The sequence below is a fragment of the Pelodiscus sinensis genome, chromosome 12 (genome assembly GCF_052426305.1).
Source record: "Pelodiscus sinensis isolate ZL-2025 chromosome 12, ASM5242630v1, whole genome shotgun sequence".
Taxonomy (NCBI): Eukaryota; Metazoa; Chordata; order Testudines; family Trionychidae; genus Pelodiscus; species Pelodiscus sinensis.
This window is the reverse complement of record NC_143063.1, coordinates 26,600,001-26,607,500: the sequence shown is the minus strand read 5'-3', so window position 1 is coordinate 26,607,500 and position 7,500 is coordinate 26,600,001. Positions and strand designations below refer to the sequence as shown.

General features: G+C 41.4%; 1 protein-coding gene across 17 annotated transcripts in view; it reads right to left on the bottom strand.

The window, feature by feature from the left end:
- ZNF536 (zinc finger protein 536) overlaps positions 1-7,500 on the bottom strand; it is a 456,239-nt gene that overhangs the window by 312,468 nt on the left and 136,271 nt on the right. The gene's annotated exons all lie outside the window — the stretch shown is intronic.

Genomic DNA, 7,500 nt, shown 5'->3' with positions numbered 1-7,500 from the left:
GGAGTAGGTAGTTTGAATTAAAGATCCTAATTCGAACTACCATTACTCCTCGTGGATTTAAATATCGTGGAATGAGGAGTAACGGTAGTTCGAATTAGGATCTTTAATTCGAACTACCTACTCCGTGCCGCATGTAGCCACGGGCATGGAGTTCGGACTAAGAGGGATTTTAAAATGGCGGCACCCGGGAACATGCAAATGAAGCCCGGGATATTTAAATCCCGGGCTTCATTTGCAACTCCACTTGCCCTAATTACCCTACCTAGCTCGAACTAATGAGCTAGTGTAGATGTGCCCTAACAGATTTATTTGGGCATAAGCTTCCATGAGTCAGAACTACTTTGCCAGATGCAAGTGGTTTTGAGCCACAAAAGCTTATGCCCAAATAAATCTGTTAGGGTATGTCTACACTAGCCCCCTAGTTCAAACTAGGGAGGCTAATGTAGGCATTCGAACTTGGAAATGAAGCCCGGGATTTAAATATAAATCCTGGAATGAGGTGTAACAGGTAATTCAAACTAAGGACTTAGTTCGAATTACCGTTTAACTGCCGTTTGTAGGCGCAGGCAGTTAGTCCAGACTAGTGGCATTTAAAAATGGCGTCCGTATGGGAACATGCAAATAAAGCCCTCCATTAGGTTTGAAGGAGGAAGTCGTCTTCTCCCCCAACAGGCATGTTATTGGGAACTTCTGATTAGCCTTAACTAACCTCTGGTGGACAACTTTCTGGAAAGTGTAGGAAGCCAGTCCTCTTTCCACCAGGTCCTATGCAAGGCAAATACTATGCCACAACCTACAACTGAGGAAGGGAGAGAAAGAAGGAAATAGAACACAGTTCACAATTTGCAGCTGCCGTGTAAAGGTGTTGGGTGCTCATTAATGTGAACACACACCCTCCTAAGAGCCTGGCATGTAGCATAAGGAGTCTTTCTGCTAAAGGAAAAGTATCTTCCATGGGAAGCCAACAATACCCTTGATAAACCAAATTACTACATACAAGCCTTTGTACAGTCTGGATGGCTACTGATGTTTTCTGCCTTACTGGACCCACAGTGTTTTGCCAATGGAATTATAGTCAGAGTCTAAAACAATCTGCAGAGATGCTTACCAAAATCTAAGGATTCTTTCCTGCAAGTCTGCAGGTTTCTGCAGGCTTTAAAAGCAGTAATTTTAAAAATTGTATAATGGGTTTTACAAGTGCATTTGTGAAGAATACAAATCAGGATGTATCTGACATACCACATCTGACACTCATAAGTATATAAATGATGCTATACATCAATAAACTGAACAGTAAGGCGGACATTTCAAAGTTACAATGCATTTCCAAATTTTAGAAATATATCTAGTAAATCTCATTATATTACAGATTAACAGATTATAAATATTTTAATATACTGTAAAATGTATGTGTTCAATGACTCATGCTAAGTTTGTGTGCTGTGGACAGCTATCTTAACAACAACAACATTTATATGGCCGTAACTAAGTTTTTTAATTTAACACTCCATTAAAATGAATGGCGGGATAAGAGTTCCCGCCTCTGGTGATTTTGTTGTTTCAAGTTCATCTACATCTGGATACAGATTCAACAAGACAGGCTTTCATTGATTTATAATGCTGTCTGCTTAGGAGTGTGGGTCACTTGTTTCCATTCCCACTCACAAACATTCAAAAATGCAGGTGTATGTAATAATGTATTTTATTAACGACACTTCATTCACTAATATAATAAATGCTGGATGAATAATATTTTTATAAGCTTGATGTACTCTTACATAGAGAAATTCAGCCCATCACTGTCTTCCTACGAAACTTTTAAACAGAAAAAGATATATTGGATGAACTGGCCACAGCTGTTTTGCAACTGGAAGAACCACAAATTTTCCAAAGCAAAGAAGAGAGATTAAAACACAGTTCAGAAGCAAAGAAAACCTGTGGATTTCTTGTGTGGTTGGTGGTCACATCTAGCACCATACAATTTACTTCAGTTTGGAGATACACGTGAATATTTAATGCATCATAATACAGACACAGCTTTCACATACCTTTCTTTTTTAAACAATGAGAATGTTTCTATCTGATAAAGGGCAATATCAACAACCTCAAGAATAGTTCTGGGTGCTCAGACCTTTTCCTTTTGGCAAGGCTGTGCTACACTGAGGCCAGATCTCCACTTACCTGCATGTCGTCACTTTGGATATTGATCTTCCAAGGTTTGATTTAGCAGGTCTAGTAAGGATCAGCTTAATCAAGTGCCGATGTTGTTCCTGTCAACCCCTGTACTCCACAGAGCCATGAGGATTAAGGAAAGTCAATGGAAAAGTTTCTCCCATTGACCTCCCACTCTGACTTAAGGTACATCGACTGCAGCTACACTATTCTGGTATCTAGAGTTGCATATCTACTTTCTTCAGTAGTGTAGACCTGTCCTGAGGCAAATGCTACCCTGTCTACATAGCAACAGAGGGTCTTCTGAAACAGCCTAACAGATTGCCTAAGGGAGAAGAAATTAGGCAGGAGGAATAAAGAAGTCATTTATGCAGCATGGGATGCCACCATGCAAATGCTCCCTGTGCACGAATGCATGGGGCAGAAAGTGTATAGAACCTGAGTGTTTCTCAACCAGTGGTACAAGTACTCTTAGGGGTACTCGAGAGAAGTCTGGGGAGGGGGGGTATGTCAATACAACTGAAATTTGGAGAAAACTGAATTTTTGTTTTAAGTTTTCCAGCGCTTTATTATTTTTGTACTTTTTACACCCAAAAATTTCATCACCCGCCCGGCTAAGATTAAGTTGTTTAAACAAATGTGTTGCAATGGTAGAAAAAATAGTGTGTGTCTGAAAACTGTAGGCATGAGGGGTACTTTTTTTAAAAAAAGGGGTCCATTATAAAAAAAAGATTGAGAAACACTGGCATATATTGTCTGATCCTCTGCTTCCTGGTAAGGATCCATTAAGCCTCATGTAGTCAACAGCCTATAGAAGCCCTATGGGAACAGGTCCACAAGCCAGTAGAGATTATTCTATTTCTTGTATATTCACTCACCACCCAGCTCAGCTACCCTCCCTTGGCTCTACCATGGGGTGGGAAATAATTTTTGATGGGAGGCCACTCCAAGAATTTGGAAACTGGTCAAGGACTGCACTCTTCCATGATATTAACGGAGGAGGTGTGGGGTCGAGGATGGAGATTGGGTGCAGAAGGGAGCTTGGTGTGCAAGAGGGGGTGTGGTATCTAGGAGGGAGTTTGGGTTTGGAGAGGGTGCAGACATTTGGGTTTTGTGGCAGGAAGGGGTTGTGACCTAGGGCAAGCAACTGAGGTCTGGGAGGGGGCATGGGTGCAGGAGAGAGGCAGAGGGTTTGTGTTATGTGGGGTAGGAATGGAAGGGCAGAGGGTAGGGGGAGCTGGGGTCCCAGAGGCAGGCTCTGGCTTGGAGACTTACTCAGGTGACTCCTGGCTAGCAGCCCCACACATTTCTCAGCCATGGCAGAAGCCACATGCATCTGTAAATGGCTACAAGGCGGAGGGGAGGGTGACTTCATGTACTGAACAGGCATCTCCCATTGGCTGGAAACCAGTCAATGGGATTGTGCTGAGTGCGGAGGCAGCATGTTAAGCCTCTACCTGCCCCCAGGCTTGCAGCTGTTCAAAGATAATCAGCACCCAGCAGCCATTTTTCTGAGCAGTGTGTGGGGGAGGGGGGGGTGGGGGGGGGGGAGAGGGCAGGGGAAGGAGCAGGGTAGACAAGGAGCCTGCTTGAGACTCTCCAATGCTTCTGCAGACCAGATCTGGCAGTTTGGCAGGGTATGTTGCCCAGCCCTGCTCTAACAAAATTTGGTCCTAAATACCATGGAAGCTTGAGCAGAATTTTTCTCTGAAGCTAATTTTGCCCCTTTCCCACTTGTGGAAACCTCAGCTCATCAGTAGTGCACAGGTGATGGCTTTATTCATTAAATAAACCACTGGATTTTGCTTCTTTTACTGAGTCTTGCAGAAAATCCACATTGTTGAGTAGCTTGTTACTGAATCAAGCACTTATTGTACATACAGATTACATAAACAAGAAGGTCAATTTTGTTTCAAACCTATATGAATGTGGTTCTGGGACTGAATTAACTACTGATTGAAAAGTTACACATTTTCAGCTAGCTAATCACATTTTATTTCACTATACACAGACAGCAGTGCAATGAAATTACTGTTTGTTTGTACATTTTGGAAAATGTTTTAACTTCAAGCCTGTAAAAAGAAGTTTCATATATGTTCAGGTAAGACTGGTAGGGAAAAATTGCTGGTAACAATGACATAAAAAGGCTCAGTAGCAAACAAGAAATTGTGTTCTCCAGATTTTGACTCCTTTCTTCCCCTCCCCTCTGTGAAATACAATCTAAGGGCACATGTGCAATACTTCATAATACCTGCACAGACCCTCCAATAGTGGGGGGGGTGCGGGAGAACATGGTGCAATTGCCCTGGGGCCTAATGATTCTAAAGAGCCCAGGGCGCTCAGTTGCCATCGTTACTGTGCAGCGCTCTCCAGCCACTTTAGAGGGCCAAGGGTGTGCACGCCACAACATCCAGGCAGCACACTGAGCTTCGCTGCCCCAGTCCCACCTTTTCCACCTGAGACCCCGCTCCTTTCAGAAGTACAGAGCCAGGTACCCTCCCACACATACATTGCCCAGGGGCCTGGCAGTCCTGTTGGCTCCCCTGTACCTCTGGCAGCAAGTCTCAGAGCCTGGCTCCATTGACTCTGGCCCATGCAACAGCACTAAAAATAGAAGTATAGATGCTGTGACTTGGACTGGTGCTCCAGCTCTGAAACCAACCCACTCCAGCTCAAGCTTGAGTGACTACTCTGCTGTTTTTTGCATCTGAGGATGAGCCCACAAGCCTGAGTCTCTAGGCCCAGGCCTTAAGATCCACTGCTGCAGGTTTTAAAACATAGTGTAGACATATAGCTAGAGGCCTCCTTTATTCAATATGAATTCATAATTCTAAAGGATCAGCCCTTTCTTTCATAAAAAAATGTTCCATGAGCTAATGCTACATTTGCATACCTGGTAAGGGTAATACATGTTCCATACCTGCAAACATTTATAAGAGAATTTCACCATGCTGCTAATTAGTAGGATCCTATCTACAGAATCATAGAAGTGCCAGGCTGGAAGGGACTCAAGAGGTCATCTAGTCCATCCCTCAGCCTTGAGATAGCATTAAGTAAATCTAGACAACAACTGACATTTGTTTGTGTAACTTGCTCTTATAAACCTCCGGTGATGGGATTCCACGGCCTCCCATGGATGCCTGTTCCAGAGCTTAACTATCCATATATTAAGAAAGCTTTTTCCAAATATCCAACCTAAATCTCCCTTGTTGCTGATTAAACTGATCACTTCTTTTCCTACTGTCACTGGAGAACAATTGATCACTCTTTTCTTTGTAACAGTCCCTAACATATTTGAAAACTATTATCAGGTTGTCACACACTCTTTTTTTCTTCCTCAAGACTAAAGCTGCCTAGGTTTTTTTTTTTTAATTTTCCTCATAGATCAGGTTTTCTGAACCTTTTATCATTTGTGTTGCTCTCTTCTGGACTCACTCCAATCTGTCCACATTTTCCTAAAGTGTGATGCTAGGATTGGACACAATATGTCAGCTGATGTCTCACTGGGGCATACCAAGGTATGACAATTACTGCACAAGTTTTATAATCAACACACATAAATACACCCCAGAATTATATTAGCTTTTGTCACTTCATCACATTGTTGACTAATATTCAGTTTGTGATCCACTATAACCCACAGATCATTTTCAGCAGTACTGTTGCCTAGCCAGCTGTTCACTTTTTTGCAGTTATACATTTGATATTTTTCCTTCCTAGAGTGTAATATTGTTCATTTGTTTTTAATTAAACTTATTCTTGTTAATTTCAAACCATTTCAAGGTGGTTTTCAGTACTAACCCTTGTCCTCCAAAGTGCTTGCAAACCCTCCTCTCCTCACAGCTTGACGAAATCCACAAATTGCATAAGCACACTTTTCATTCCAGTATCCAAGTCATTATTGAAAATATGGGACAGTACCAGAAATGCAGGACTTATCCCTTCAGGACTCCATTAGATATGTCTCCCGGTATGACAGCAAACTATTGAAAACTACTCTTGGAGCACTATCTTTCAACCCACTTTGCACCCACCTTATAGTAATTTCATCATTCCCTGATTTATTTTTGAGAGTATCATGTGTGCCATATGACCGTTTGAAGAATTCTTGGTAGAAGATAACTGCTTTGACATTTGCTCTGAAAACATAGTCAGTTAACCTCTGTTAAAAACTACGAAGGATTGAAAAGTATATGTTTCTGATCTTTTGGGGGGAGGAGTGGGCAAGAGATTCTTTCTACTTCTAAAATCACTGTGTTCCATCATATCTAACCTCCATTACTAGTGCCCATAATGAATCCCAATTAGTAGAAGAACTGCATCCCTGCAGCAGAAGTGCTACCACTAATGTAGCAGCTAAATGTTAGAAGACTCCTAACTCCCCCATCTGTGCTTTACCTCCCCAGAGGGTAAATACACTAAGTAGTAATTCCTTTGCTTGGCATCCAAATTCTAAACTTTACTGGCAACTGTCATGAATTTCCAATCCAAGCAATTCTGCAGTCAAGATCTCTGGTTTGATGTGCCTCAGAAAGCTAACCACCTACCTTATTAAAGCACTGCCTTCCAACCATAGTGTAGTTATAAATTGTTGCCACTACAATTGCGAACAGTGTACCAGCGATAATGTTACGGATTACAGCTAATGTCAGGCTACTGAATTAATACCTGAATGTCATTTATAGTTAAACTTCAGGAAACTTATTTAAATAAATATATGAAGAGGGATTTTTTTCCTAGCAAATCATATATCCCTTCTGAATGACTGAAAACATACACTGCAGTGGAAACTAAGCCATCCTGACTGCTAAATGGAAACAAAATTGAAGCCTTTAAACTTCTTTTAAATGTGTTACCTGTTCATTTGAGAATTAGTGCTGTAACCCTGACTCGTGTGAGCAGAGCTTATTTGCATGGCTGATCCTTCAGACTTCAGTATACATAAATAAAGAGGGAAGGATCAAGCCCTGGAACACAAGTGCTTTACTGTTTCTGGACATTCATGTTTTACACCCCCACACACACTTTTTCTCATGACATGGAACTTGCCTTGATTTTTCTTAAAATGTCCACTTGCCTCGTACAAGGATGGTGAAATCAGCCACTGCACCCTGATGTTTATTAATAATGCTTTAAAACCCAATAATAAAGCCTAATTGAGAGTCATTTTTATTAAATTTGCTATATTGTCATCTACCTGGAATTCTTAACAGCAGAGATTTAAATATTGCATTTTAAACTTTCCCTTTTCCACCTTTCAGTAATGTCAGGCAAAGAGGTATGATTTTACTATCTCAACGAATGATGGTGTAGAATAATTTATGACTT